We start from the raw sequence: 14,246 nt of genomic DNA, 5'->3' as shown, positions 1-14,246 counted from the left end.
CGTCTGCCTTTGGCTTGGGTCATGATCCCAGGATTCTGGGATTGAGTCCCATGTTGGGCTCTCTGCTCAGTGGGGAGCCTGCTTCTCCCTCTGCTTGCTGTTCCCCCTGTTTGTGCTCTCCTGCTTTCTCTTTCTCTGAGAAATAAATAAATAAAATCTTCAAAAAAAAAAAAAAAGAACATTCCATCCTAAAATAGCAGAATCCACATTTTTTTCAAGTGCACATGGAACATTCTCCAGAATAGATCACATATTAGGCCACAAAACAGGCCTCAACAAATTCAAGAAGATTGAAGTCATACCACACACCTGGTTCTGACTACAACACTATGAAACCAGAAGTCAACTACAAGAGAAAAATCCGGAAAGACCATAAATAAATGGAGGTTAAAAAACATGCTACTAAATGATGAATGGGTCAACCAGGAAGTAAAATAAGAAATAAAAAATATATGGAAACAAATGAAAACGAAAACACAATAGTCCAAAACCTTTGGGATACAGGAAAAAAAATGGTTCTAAGAGGGAAGTATACAGCAATAGAGGCTTACTTCAAGAAGCAAGAACAATCTCAAATACACAACATAACCTTATACCTAAAGGATCTAGAACAACAAAGCTCAAAGCCAGCAGTAGGAAGGAAATAAATGATATGGAAACTAAAACAAAACAAAAAACCAAACAAAAGAATAGATCAATGAAGCCAGAAACTTGTTCCTTAAAAAATTAATAATATTGATAAACCTCTAGCCAGACTTATCAAAAAGAAAAGAGAAAGGATCCAAAAAAATAATATCACAAATGAGAGAGGAGAAATCATAACCAACACTAGAGAAATAAAAATAATTATAAGAGAATATTATGAAAAACTATATGCCAAACTATATTCTCAATATAATAAAGAGAATAAATGCCTAGAAACATATGAATTATCAAAACTGAAGCAGAAAGAAATAGAAAACTTGAACAGGTCAATAACCAGCAAAGAAATTGAATCAGTAATCAAAAAACTCCCAACAGACAAAAGTCCATAAACAGATGCTTCACAGGAGAATTTGACCAAACATTTAAAGACTTAATACTTATTCTTTTCAAACTATTCCAAAAAATAGAAAAGGAAGAAAACTTCCAAATTCATTCTATGAGGCCAGCATAACCCTGATACAAAAACCAGATAAAACCACCACCGAAAAAGAGAACTACAGGCCAATATCCCTGATGAATTAAAGCAAAAAATCTCAATAAAATACTAGCAAACTGAATTCAACAATACATTAAAAAAATCATTCACTACAATCAAGCAGGATTTATTCCTGGGTTGCAAGGATGGCTCAGTATGCAGAAATCAATCAACATGATACATCACATTAATAAAAGAAAGGATAAAAACCATATGATCATTTCAATAGATGCAGAAAAATCATCTGAAAACACCCACTCATGATAAAAACCCTCAACAAAGTAGGTTTAGAAGGAACATAACTCAACATAATAAAGGTCATATATGAAAAACCCACAGCTAATATTATCCCAAATGGGGAAAAATTGAGAGCTTTTCCCCTATAGTAAGGAACAAGACAGGGATGTTCACTCTCACCACTTTTATTCAACACAGTACTGAAGTCCTAGCCACAGCAATCAGATAACAACAACAACAACAACAACAACAACAAAATAAAAAGTATCCAATTCAGCAAGGAAGTAGTAAAAGTTTCACTACATGTAGATGACCTGACACAGGTCATCATTTCATACATAAAAAACTCAAAACAATCTACCAAAAAACTTCTAGAATTAATAAATGAATTTAGTAAAGTCACAAGATACAAAAGCAATGTAAAGAAATCTATTATATTTTTATACACTAATAATGAAGCATCACAATGAGAAATTAAGAAAATAATCCTGTTTACAATTGCACCAAAAAAATAATATACCTAGGAATAAACCTAATTAAAGTAGTGAAAGACCTATATACTATGAAAACTATACAATACTGATGAAAGAAATTAAAGATAATACAAAAAAAATGGAAAGACATTCCATGCTCATGGACTCGAAAAACAAATATTGTTAAAATGTCTATAAATTTACACATTTAATGCAATCCCTACCAAAATACCAACAGCATTTTTCACAACACTAGAACAAACAATCCTAAAATTTGCACAGAACCACAAAAGACCTGAAAAAACCAAAGCAACCTTGAAAAAGAAAACCAAAGCTGCAGACATCACAATCCTGGACTTCAAGTTATATTGCTAAGCTGTAGTAATCAAAACAGTATGGCATTGGCACAAAAACAAACATATAGATTAATGAAATAGAATAGAAAACCCAGAAATGAACCCACACTTACATGGCCAGTTAATCTTTAACAAAGCAAGAAAGAATATCCAATGGGAAAAAGAATATTTCTTCAACAAATGGTTTGGGAAAACTGGACAGCAGCATGCAAAAGAATGAAACTGGACCACTTCCCTACACAATACACAAAAATAAATTCAAAATGGATTAAAGATATAAATGTGAAACCTGAAACCATCAAAATCCTGAAAGAGAACACAGGCAGTAACTTCTTTGACATTAGCCATAGCAACTTCTTTCAAGATCAGGAGGCAAGGTAAACAAAATCAGAAATAAAGTATTGTGACTACATCAAAATAAAAAGCTTTTGCACCACAAAGGAAACAATCAAGAAAACTAAAAGGCAACCTACAGAATGGGAGAAGATATTTGCAAATGACGTATCTGATTAAAAGTCAGTGTCCAAAATATATAAAGAAATTACAAAACTCAACACCCCAAAAATGAATAATCCAATTAAAAAATGAGCAAAAGACATGAATAGACAAGACACTTTTCCAAAGAAGACACGCTGATGGCCAACAGACATATGAAAAGATGCTCAACATCACTCAGCATCAGGGAAATGCAAATCAAAACTACAATGAGATACCACCTCACACCTGTCAGCATGGCTAAAATCAGCAAAACAAGAAACAACAGTGTTGGCGGGAATGTGGAGAAAGGGGAACCTCCTCGCACCGTTGGTGGGAGTGGCAAACAGTATGGAGGTTCCTCACAGAGTTGAAAATAGAGCTACACTATGACCCAGCAATCACACTACTAGGTATTTACCCAAAGAATATGAAAGTAATAATTCAAAGGGATACATGCACCCCTATATTTGTAACAGCACTCCCTACAATAGTCAAATTATGGAAGTAGCCCAAATGTCAATTGACCAATGAATGGCTAAAGATGTGGTATATATATATACGATAGGCTATTAGCCATAAAAAGAATGAAATCTTGCCATTTGCAATGACACAGTTGGAGCTAGAGAGTATTATGCTAAGCGAAATAAGTCAGAGAAAGTAAAATACCATACAATTTTACTCATTATTATATGGGATTTAAGAAACAACACAAATGAGCAAAGGGAGAAAAGAGAAAATGAGAGAGGTAAACCAAGAAACAGACTATAGAGAGCAAACTGATGGTTACCAAAAGGGAGGTGTTGGGGGGTGGGTGAGACAGGTGATGAGGACTAAGGAGCGCACTTGTGATGAGCACGGCGTGTTGGATGGAAGTGCTGAATCACTATATTGCACACCTGAAGCTAATATTACACTGTATGTTAACTAACTGAAATTTAAATAAAAACTTTAAAAATAAAAATAAAGAAATAAAGTCCAAAAGCAATCTTTACATAAGCACAAAATAAAAATTCTAAGTGTTAAGAAGTATTGAGTCATAGAATTATGTAACTGGCAATTTTTTTTTCTCCATAGTACAAAAAACAGTGTTAAGACCTAGATTCAGTGGTATCCTAGATTGAATAAAACACAGTACACATCCACAGACAGCCAATTTAGGTATTTTCATATTCACATAAAAATATAAATTATATGAATATATATGAACACATTTATATTTTTTCCAAGGACACAATTTTGTCTTATATGCTCGTTATAGTGTCATTACCACTAAATATAACATTAGAATTATAAGCACTGCATTTTTTTAATTTCTTTTAAGGAATTTTATTTCTGCATTAAAAAATAAGAGCCAAAACATTATGAAAAGGTAATATGAACATAAGTTTACAGATAAGGTTCATAAATACAAGGGCTAAGATGCCATAAGGAGGAGAATGTAAAGAGTGCTCTGTAAAAGACATAAGTTTATTTTTCCCTTACACAGTAGTGTCCAAGTGAGAGGCCCTGGCGGGGACGCAGCTTTTCCCAACAGGACTGCTCAGGGACCAGCGTCTTTCCAGCCTGTTGCTCTGCCCTCCTCCAGCACAGCTCTGTCCTTGGCAAGAACCAGGGGCTGGTAGAACTGTATTTTAGCTGAAGGAAAGGCAAAGAGAGGAATTCTAGGGAAAGGGATATATATATATTTTTTAAAGTAGAAATTTTAAGATAGCATATGGTATGGTCACAATATAATAAAATTGAAAGTAAATAATAAAAGGGGGCCCAAATCATCTTAAAATACTTTCTTAAATAAGCTTTAAATAAACCTGGCAGATGAAGTAAAGAGAGAAATCAGAAACCACTGGGTCATAAAGCCTATGAGATATAGCAAGATCCTCAGAGGGGAAAATTTAAGGCTTTAAATTATTTGTTTTTACAGGGAAAAAAAAGCTTAAAAATAAAGAAGTGCTCCTTCTTAAAAAAAAAAAAATGGGAAAATAACCAGAAAATAAGCCTAAAGAAACTAGGAAGCAAGAATGAACAACAGCAAGAGGTGAAATTAATAAGAATGAATAACAATAAGAGGTGAAATTAATAAAACAGAACACAGGATGTGAAGGATAAATATATCATTAGAAGTTCATTCTTTGAAAAGACCTAAAATGTGATTAAAAAAAAAAAAAAACTCAAAAAGTTGACTAAAGATAAAGGAAACATAACCAAGAAAACAAACAAACAAACAAAAAGATGTATAATAACCGGGGAGCCTGGGTGGCTCAGGGGGTTAAGCCTCTGCCTTCAGTTCAGGTCATGATCCCAGGGTCCTGGGATCGAGCCCCGCATCAGGCTCCCTGAGGCTGCTTCTCCCTCTGTCTGCTGCTCTGCCTACTTATACTCTCTCTCTGTCAAATAAATAAATAAAATCTTTAAAAATATATGTATAATAACCACAGATAAAAAGAGATTTCTAAAAGTCTGAAAATACTGTATACAATTCCATAGAAAACGAGTTTGAAAATCTAAAGGAAATGGATGGTTTCCTAAATGATTACAAATCACCAAATCAACCTAAAAAGTAAAAAACTGAATATGGTAATTACCACAGAAGAGAGCTATCATTTTGAAAGAGTCACCAGTGCAATACGGCTTTATCCAATCTTTAAACAATTACAGTTGTGAACTTATTTAAATTAGTCTAGACAAAAAAAAAGAAGGCTCTTCAAATTTATTTCATAACGAAGCAGAACCTTAATACCAAAACCTAGTAAAGATGGTAGCACAAGGAAAAAAAAAAACATAGATCAATTTCACTATGAATATAGTCAAGTCAAAGCAACAGCAAAAATAAAGTCAACTTGCCAAAGGACTAGTACAGTATGACCAAGGATGGTTTATTCAAGGAATGCAAGGTGGCTTAACGGTATCAATACAATCCCTTACATCTACACATTAAAGAAGAAAAATCATTAAAAACATTAATAAATATCAAAATGTTATCTGATATGACTCAGCAGTCCTCTCCAATTATAAAAACTAAGGGTAACAGCAACAGAAAACAACTTACAGCACAGAATGCTTATAAAAAAATCAAAAGCATATATTATTCTAAATAGTAAAACATTGCCAACACCTTAAATTAAAATTAGAGACATAGCAGATATGCTCAGTATGTTCATTATTATTTACCATCTTGGTGATTTTTAAAGAAAATAAATAGCTGACCTAAAAATTGGAGAAGAGCATGTAAAACTGTGTATTTTGTTGGTAACATGAATGCATAGCCAGGAGCCTATGAGAATGCAAATTAAGAAAAAAACCTCAGGAGTGCCCTGGAGGCTCAGTCAGTTAAGCATCCAACTCTTGATTTCGTCTCAGGTCATGATCTCAGGGTCATGGGATCAAGCCCCACAAGGGGCTCTGCACTGAGCATCAAGTCTGCTTGAGATTCTCTCCCTCCCTCTCTCTCTCTCTGCCCCTTCTCCCGGCTTGCTCTCTCTCTCTCTCAAAATAAAAAATTCAAAATTAACAGAATTGGCAAGACAGCTGGATATAAAATAAGTATCTAAATATCAACATCTTTTCTTCAGTTAGGGATCTAAAAATGAAAAAAATATTCAATTTACAGTTGCAACAATAAAGTAGATAAGAATAAATTTTCCTAGAAAAATGCAGGACCTTATGAAGAGGACCATAACACTACTGAAAGATATCAAATAAGATCTGGCTAGTGGAAGGACTTACCGGGTTCTTGGTTGGAAAGACTTAGCTCCATAAAAATGTCAATTATATCTTGTAAATGTCATTCAATTAGAATTTCAACAGGGTTTGTTTTGGGGCAGTGAGAGAGGGATTAGATAATTTTATTTGAAAATATTTTTGAAGGTTTATGAAAAAGTTTTTAAACTTATGTATAGCATAAAATGCCTGAAAGGCAAAGAGAGCCAACAATAGATACAGAAAAAACATATTTGCCTCAGAGATGATGTAGAAAGGGATATATATAAAATATACAAAGAGATCTCACAATTTTATTTCCTAAAGTAAATCTAATGAATAGGCAAGGATATGAATACACAATTCTTCAATATTTATAATTTTCAATAAACATATGCTTTAAACTCATCCAAATTTTCAACCAACAAATTCACTAATAGGAAAATTCAAATTAAAGTAACAATGAAACTTTACACCTATGAGAGGAGCAAAAACTAATGAGAATTATAATACTTATTGTTCTTAAGGACAACGGGAAAAGATACTTGCAAATACTGCTAGGTATAAACGTAATGTGTTACAGTTCCTTTGGAAAGTAATATGGCAACTTCTATGAAAGTTTAAAATACATAATATATTCTTTGACCTTACAATCCCAACTTCTTGGAATCTATCCCACAGAAAAAAAAACACCACCAGTAAGTGAGGACATACGTATAATGATTTTTATTGAAGCATTATTCATAGTAGAAAAAAAATGGAAATAAAGTTGTTAAATAAATTATGGCCCATTCACAACATGGAGTATTAAGTAGCCTTTAAAAGGAATAAATAGGAACTTCTACATATCAATTAATTTGGAAGGATTCCTATGAAATCCTGCTTTATTTTGTACATACACATATAGGTCTGTATATAATGGTATGAAAATGGAGGAAAAAAATAAAAGACTACACATCATTCATTAACACAGATTACTGGGAACGGGAAGGATGTGAGGAGAGAAGGGATGTAGGATCCAGCAAAAAGAAAAAGAAGACTTTAAGAATATGTAATATGATCAAATTATACATTTACGTTAAGTTATAAAACTGTATATGTGTATGCACTTTTTTAATAGGAAAATTTAAACATCACCTATCAGATTGTGATTGAAAAAACATGCAACTGAATTAAGACCCAAGGGAAAGACAACATCATAAAGCACTACAATTTAGTCACTATGGTAACTTGCAAAGTATTTTTGCAGAGCTGTTCTCACAGCTCCCACACGTACAATCAAAACAAATATGCTAAACACTAAAATTTAAAGAGAATTGGTCATTTTATGTGTTGTATTAACACATTTAATAGTGTCATTGTACATAATGTGAGATTTATGTTAAATCCATATAATATTATACAGTCAGGACCATCTATTTTGTTTACTTTGATGACTGTGGTTTTCAAAGGACTAATAGGATAAAGAAAAACTTTTGATGCTACAGTACAAGGTAAGGAAACAGAGCACAAGCAAACATAAGGTGTCCCCTTCAAATATACATATATGTACATATCCGTGTATGCCTATACACCTATTTACATATACTATATGGCACAGTATATGCTGTATTTGTATATACTATTAGCTATTAACAATCCCATTTCCATAATGGTACTGAAAGAATGCACTATGCTACCCCCATTTATACAGATAAATGATATGGAGTCATTTCCATTATGACTTTACCTTTTTTCTCCTTACAATTTTATATGTAAAAAAAAATTCACTGTGAATTTTGTTGAAAAGGAAAAAACCAAAAATAACCTAAAAATGGTGGAAGATGGAATTTGGGGGGAAATTATAGTTTTCTATTATAGTTGATGAACTGTTACCAATTTTCACAAATACTTGAAGTATGAAGTCCCAAACCAATTGTGCAACAAAGACTCATAAGGTAGTAGGTCTTTTGGTAAACCTAGAAGCAGCTGATACTAGATTTTAAAGCACATGGAAGATTATTTCCCACCAGAGATCTCACTTCCATCCAACTATATCTGGTATTATCTTTGCCTGTAAGTCCCTGTCTCCTTCTTTAAATTTTACCTCCTCCTTCAAGAAGCCTTCCCAGACTCACTCCACTGGAGAATTTTTCGCTTTCTATCTGTTCTCACTCACCACTGGTCCTATAAAGAGTGGCTTGCATGTTCTTCCCCCTGCTTGGCTGTGAGCTTCTTGAGGAGAAAAAAAAACAAGGTCTGGTCCTTTCTAGACCTTCTGTGTTGACCACACATGCCTATCAATGGCCCATTTATCTACCGCTTATTTCCCATTCTCGTATTTCATTCTTTAATATTCTCAACCTGCTCTGCAATCTGCTTTTCCTGCAAAACTGATGGTCTTTCCCTCTGACCCTTTCTTGTCTCTACAGTCCATTTGTGCCCAGCATAGAGATTTATCTCCTTCTTGTGTCCATGCACAGCTTCAAATTGCTCTCTAATTACTCCATATGTGCATCCTTCATATCCAAAATGAGATCCTAAACAGAAATCATGGGGGCTATTTTAAAAATTTTCAAATATCCTAGTACCAAGCACAAGTAATTTCATCATCGATTCTGGCTAAACTAAGGAAAACACACTTTTTCCCCCTCTCTCTAGATTCTCACTGTACCATCAAATATGTTATTAAATTTATAATTTTCTGATTTGTACTTAATGGATGGATTAGGGAGCACACAACAAAGACAATGACTTCAAAATGTGTCTGGCATCATACAATGGCGAGAGCAGACACTGGGAAAGTGATGAAATGAGCCTTTCTTTACCATCCTAAAAGAGAAGCCAAGCTCTGTCCTCCTTCTAGAGACAGTCCTTGCTCCTACCTGCCACACTCGTACATGGGGAACTCACATCTCCTGCAAGGGTCTCTTTAGAAACATGATGAAACTATTCCGGAAATGATACATGGGGTTGAAAGAAATAATAAGTCAGGCAAAATGCAAATAAAGAACAAATAACTCAAGGCATAATTCTCATCTAGTCCTCCAGACAAACCCTCTGAGAGTTGATGCAAGTTGCCTGGGAATAGATAAGGGAGGGGGATATTTACTCAAGAAGCAACTGACAGGAACATAAAACATATATGAAAGTTCCTCCTTAATTTTAAAAATAATAAAATTATCAAAAACAAACTAGAAAATAAAGAAGGGATGAAAGCATTTTAAGTTTGGTGTCGTGTATTTATATAGACATTTTGCCCTCGTGGATCTTTACCACAGTCTTATCTGCCCTTCAAAGCTAATCATGATTTCATTACAATTAAAACTCTAAGCCAGTTTTTGATATAGACATTTTCATTAAAAAAAAAAAACAGTCCAGTATCAAAATATATGTGTGGCACACATATGAATGAAGGCAGGTTCTAAACAGTGGTTGGAATGATACTTACTCCCCCAAACATATGGCATTGACATTAAGAACTTACAACTACTTGGGCCAAGACCTACAACCAGCTGTGATGTGAATCTGCTAAATAAGTAGAGAAAATTGCTGTGCAGCATTAAACTTCAGTTTCTTTCCAGGGCTATTATTTTAGCAGATACTCGTTATGTGTGCACTTCACTTCGTTATCACTTCTTTTCTGCAAGGTTAGCTCAAAGTGTAGGACCAAAATCTTACAGAAAGAAGCAGCATAGCGAGTAAAATCTGTATCTCTAATTAAGCCGGTAGAAGATCACTTTTCCATACATCGATGTTCTAGTGACTCAGTACTCCAGCTGATGTGTCTTAAATAGATAGAAATCTTTACACTTCATCATTGAAAAAATACAGATGCCCTAAAAAGAGCAGAGTTCAGGATAAATAGTAATGAACATTAATCTTATCATCTGCTTGAATACAGATTGGTAAAGTTAAGACTGGCAAATTTTTAATACATTTTCAAAGCTGCTTAAAGGAGTTGGGTGGTTCTTTACTCAGAATAGCAGGCTGGCTATATCTGTGCAGGAGAACCAGCAATCCTAATAAAGTACATAAAAGTTGAAAAATTAAAAAAAGCCTTGTGACCAAAGCAAATATTTCTCATTTGAGAGGAGAAAGAAGCTGTGCATTATGGGGCTCAGTGGCGCTATGTGTCCAAACTTGCAAGATAATAGTCACATTGCCACTTCTCTGTGAGAGAAAATCTTGCTGCCTTTAATGAAGCCAACCAGAGGTTGGTAGCCTTTTATTTTTCTGCATTTTCCCAGTATACAATTCAGCCTTTCTCACTAGTTAAGAACATTAATATCTGTGTCACATTTTGAAGCTATTTTAAAAAAATCCATTCATGTTGCCATTTTCCCATGCATTTTACCCTCTTGGAGAGACAACAGCGTGCACGGAAAGGACTCTGGTGCAGGACTGACCCCAGTTCATACCCTGGCTCCACCATGCAAAGCTTTATGGGGCTGAGCAAGTCACCTAATTCAGTTAAGCATCAGTGTCCTTATTAGAGAAAGAACATTATAAAAATTTTGACCTGGACTGTTAAAAATGCCCAACTCAATGCCTACCATACAAGGTACTCGATAAATGGTAGATGATAAAACACTTTTTCCAGGATGGTATGTACTGGAGAATACTCTTGGAAATTGTCTCTTACCCACTTGTTATGCTACATCAGACATGATTGTTGAATATAAGGTTGAATACAAGAGGAGGGTTTTGCCTGCTTTCTTCTAGCTGTCTTACTGACTTGCCTTTCTTCCCGTACCAGCACACTCTGTTCTTTCTCCCTGTCTCTGCGCAAAACGATCAATGAGGCCTTCTCTGACGACCTTACAAAAAGGCAAACACACTCCAGTCCTGATTTTTTTCTTTTTCTTTTTTTTTAGGTAAGCTCTATGCCCAACATGGGGCTTGAACTCACAGCCCTGAGATCAAGTGTCACAAACTCTACCAACTGAGCTAGCCAGGCACCCCTCAGACCTGATTTTTAAACAGTACTAAAAATAATCCTACTCTGCTTTATATTCTTATGTGGTACTTAGCATCTCTGACAATTTTTCTATTTCCTTGTTTATTTGTAGATTATCATTAGACAGCAAGCTCCTTGAGGGCAGGGAGCTCTGCTTCTCAGAACACCGCCTGCCACATAATAGATCCTCAATTGTTATTGAATAAATATTGTTCTGGGAAGAATAAGCCGCCTCCTGGCAGGTAACGATCTGAGAGTGCCAGAAGACTGGCACCTCTTCCAAATACCCTATTGGATCTCCTTCAAAGATGGGGACCCTCTGTGCTCGCCTTCAGGCCGAAAATGACAACGTAGCTTGAGGAATGCTTGTCCCTCTGATCTGTCAGTGCCCTCATCCCTATCACACTGTCATTCATCCTTCTCTGACTTGTTTGGATAAGTGCCATCTCTCTTAATTTCAAGTTTTTAGGGGAAAAGGACCATGTCAATATAATCTCTGCCAGCACTAAGTTTTAGGGGCTTAGCCAATGCTGAGAGGTAATGATCTTTGCTTTGCTGAAAATGTGCAGTCTTCTTAATTCTGGTCTTAAGGACAATCTCTACTTTCTAGAAAAGGTACACAACATGTTGGGAAGTATCTTCAATCTCTTCCAGAGATTTATATTATGAAAAGGATACAGCAAAACATGTGGAAGTGATTTTAAATTAAGTGATTTTTTTTAAAGATTTTTTTTATTTATTTGACAGACAGAGATTACAAATAGGCAGAGAGGCAGGCAGAGAGAGAGGAGGAAGCAGGCTCCCCGCTGAGCAGAGAGCCCGACGTGGGGCTCTATCCCAGGATGCTGGGATCATGACCTGAGCCAAAAGCAGAGGCTCTAACCCAATGAGCCAGCCAGGCGCCCCAAATTAAGTGATTTTAAAATTTTAAACAGGACTAAAAATGATTTTTTACTTTTTTGTCACTGTTATTTAAAAATCTTGTGAAAGTTTGTCATGGTGACAATAAAAACAACGAATTTACCAATAATTCAGAAAAAAACAAAATTTCATCTGAATTATTTAAAATGTTGCTCCAAACAGCTATTTTCCTAGGTGTCATATTAAATAATGAACTAAGAAGTAAATAGTAATTAAAATATACTCATTCATGGGCTTACCCTCAAACTGAAGCATATTTTTCACACAAATAGTACCATCATTGGAGTTAACATATGTGAACTGTATTTATAAAAGTCGCAAATTGTATACTACTTAAGATTGACTTTATTGAATTACAATTAAGAGACTATTGACTGTCTGGATGTTGAGTGCACTTGGTTTTAACTTTAAACAATCAACTCTAGGTCAGTCATTTCTTCAAGTCAATGTCCAGTTTAATGGATAATTGAAGATTTCAGATCACATACTCATCGGCTGATTAATTGTGATTGACACAGTCCCTGCTGCTAAAGCCTGGATCAATGGCAAATTTACTCATATTACAAAATTTGCTCATGCAGTGGTTTTCCTTTTGTTAAGTACTATCCTTAAAAACAAAAACACAAACAAAACAAAACAAAAAAAAAAAACCAACACCCCAATCAGCTTATACCAAAATGCCCTTCTGGCTCAGAAAACAAGCAGTAAATATTTGGTAACCTATTAAATGCCTAATCCTTTACAAAGTAAACTGTATTAAATTGTGGGACTATATGCTTTAAGCCCTCATTGACCAACTCCACACCATGAGATATTAAATGTTAGCAGTACCACTCTCTCTTCAAAAAAAAAAAAAAAAGTAAAACATAAACAAATGTTACATTTTCTCTCATTAAATATTAGGATCCCAAGCACAATTATAGCAATAGAGCATTACTGATGTGTAGTATGTATGCTCGTAAGAAGCAGCACTTTTAATGAGAAATACAATATTGAATAGTGATGAAAGACACACTTTCTATTTCATTTTCAATCTATGTTCATTAACAATGGTGGAGGCGAAATCTTATTTAAGCAGAAAAGAATTTCAATACACAGGATGAATGAATCAATTTATACCACAGGTGAAATTCCACAAGATAAACATGTATTTGCTCTAAGTAGAAAACTACATATTCCACTGTCTGGATAGGAAAACCTGAAATTTCACGCAATTCTGAATGCTTTAATTCTTTTTTTATTTACTAAAAAGTCACACACCCAAAATGCTATTTTAAAATCAAAGAAATCTGTTCTGAATCTCATTTTACTATTTAATAGAGCAGCTGAAAAATGACTTAAAGATGTGGCCATATGGTGTGAAAATCCAGAATCAAGGAAAGAATGAGATACTACAAACATGCAAAAAGCAATAAAAGGAGGCAACTCTGAGCTCAGTTAATGAAAAGCTGATGATGGAGACTGTCTTTTATTGATGACATTTGAGGACAGTGACTCACTGGTGTTTTCTAAAACACGAATTCTGCATTTCAAGTGTTTGAGAGATTCCGCTAAGTCTCTCTCCCTCTGCCTGGGATTGTTTGTACAGAAAGACTCCATAGAATAAATTATGAACCTTCCACACAGCTCAATTAACTGAATAAAGCAGGGGGAGAAAGCTCCAATCTGGTAGCCCCAGAACAGAGCCTGGCATCATTTTGCTTGAAGAGTTTATAAGTGAATCGTGGGGCATTTAAAAGACAGCCTGTATTTAAGAGGAAAGACGACAGGAAGAGGTGTGAGCACTCGAGCTGACACTTCATCCTCTGCTCATGTTGCCGTGGGAAGTCAGAGTCAGGTGTTGCACTCTGGAGTCATTTTACTGCCTGTCTTTATGAAGAATTTTGGTGTCTCCACCCTGTTTCCCCAACACCGCATACACAAGCTGAGCCAAACTTTGCGTTCTCTAGAAGTTCCAAACAGCTCCT

This window comes from Lontra canadensis, unplaced genomic scaffold (genome assembly GCF_010015895.1).
Source record: "Lontra canadensis isolate GAN:19392208 unplaced genomic scaffold, GSC_riverotter_1.0 scaffold18, whole genome shotgun sequence".
NCBI lineage: Eukaryota > Metazoa > Chordata > Mammalia > Carnivora > Mustelidae > Lontra > Lontra canadensis.
The sequence above is the reverse complement of the archived record's forward strand: the minus strand, read 5'-3'. Positions refer to the sequence as shown.